This window comes from Silene latifolia, chromosome X, assembly GCF_048544455.1.
Source record: "Silene latifolia isolate original U9 population chromosome X, ASM4854445v1, whole genome shotgun sequence".
Lineage (NCBI taxonomy): Eukaryota > Viridiplantae > Streptophyta > Magnoliopsida > Caryophyllales > Caryophyllaceae > Silene > Silene latifolia.
In genome coordinates, this window is record NC_133537.1 from 80,083,367 (window position 1) to 80,085,090 (window position 1,724).

The following is a 1,724-nucleotide window of genomic DNA, read 5'->3' on the forward strand; positions in this document are numbered from 1 at the left end:
CCAATTTGGGGGGATGCCTAGTGAAGACCCTCATTCTCATATGGAGACTTTTTGTGACTATTGTGATGCGATTTCTCAAACCGGTGTAACTCAAGACCAAATTGGATGGGTCTTATTTCCTTTTTCTCTAATTGGCACCGCAAAACAATGGTTGAAAGGCCTTGATAAGGCTACTCTCGGAATTGATTCTTGGAAAAAGTTGGCTCTAGCTTTCTACAAAATGTTCTATCCACCGTAAAAGACTAACATGCTAAGAGCTCAAATCACAGGCTTTAAGCAAAGGGATGAAGAATCTTTGTATGAAGCTTGGGAGCGATTTAAGGAAATTTGTCGCTCATGTCCTCACCATGGACTTAGCGAGTGGTTCTAGGTACAACAATTTTGGAACGGTCTTTATGAAGATTCAAGGAACATTCTCAACATGGGATCAAATGGAATGTTCACCGAAGTTGATGACAATCAAACTTGGAACAAAATTAAGGAAATGGCGGTCCATAACTCACAATATAGTAGAACTCGCAAGGCTACTAGAGGAGGAAAGCATGAAGTGGACTCCATTACTCAATCGGGTGCTCAACTTAGTGCTCACATTGATACCATCAATTTGAAGTTTGAAAAAGCTATGGCTAGATTTGAAAAAGCCTCAAAATCACCAAAGAATCATGTTAATGCCATGACGGCATCTTCATCAATCCCAAGTGGGATATGTGAGAATTGTGGAACTTTGGGACATGACCAAAGTGAATGTAGGGGAACAAATGAACAAGTGAATGCTTTCCAAGCATACAAGAGTGGTACCACTTATTCAAACTATTACAATGAAAAAACCAAATTCCATCCAAATCTCTCATACAAAAGCCAAAATGTTCAAAACCCTCAACCAACATACACCCCACATCCCATGAGAAACCAAAATCAAAGACCCTTTTACAACCAAAACCAAGGTTACCAAAATCAATCTCCATACAATCAACAAAATGACCAAGGTTTTGATGTTCAAAAAGCGGTCCTCCAAATGCAAAAGAATCAACAAGAGTTTTTCACTCAAATGCAAAAGGATAGTCAAGCAAAGGAAACCACCATCAACAACATCCTAGCTCACACCAAAATGTTGGAAACCCAATTGACTCAACTAGCATCTTCAAGCTCACAAAGACAAAAGGGGCAATTACCATCTCAAAGTAATCCCCAAGACATGAAACGGTTAGTGCCATTCACTTCAGGAGTGGTACAAGGTATGAAGCACCGAAGAAGCAAGTTGAGGATGAAGTTGTGGAAGCTAGTGACAAAGAAGAAATTGTGCAAAACTCCAAGGATGGAGAACCATCGAAAGAAGAAATTTCAAAGAAAAATGAAGACAAGGTCAAGGAGAAGGAGCCCATTGTGATTAGACTTCCTTTTCCGAGTCATCAAGCCAAGCCCAAATTTGATGACCAACTTGGAAAATTTATGGAAATTGTGAAGAATTTGGAAGTCTCAATTCCTTTCACGGAATTAATCAATCACGTACCGGCCTATGCAAAATACATGAAAGACATCCTCACAAAGAAGAAGTCGATCCGAAAGCTTGAGACTATCGCCTTCACTAAGGTTAGTAGTGCAATACTTCAAGGGAGTTCACCTCCAAAAATCAAAGATCCGGGAAGCTTCTCAATACCGTGTACCATTGGCCACACCACGATCAACAAAGCCTCATGTGATCTAGGGGCTAGTGTGAGTGTTAT

At 40.2% G+C, this 1,724-nt stretch overlaps 1 non-coding gene across 1 annotated transcript; it reads right to left on the reverse strand.

Moving 5' to 3' along the window:
* Positions 1–247: 247 nt before the first annotated feature.
* LOC141624257 (small nucleolar RNA R71) lies at positions 248–354 on the reverse strand. The gene has a single exon (XR_012534067.1). It is a non-coding gene; the product is annotated as a small nucleolar RNA R71 (small nucleolar RNA).
* Between the last annotated feature and the right edge of the window lie 1,370 nt (positions 355–1,724).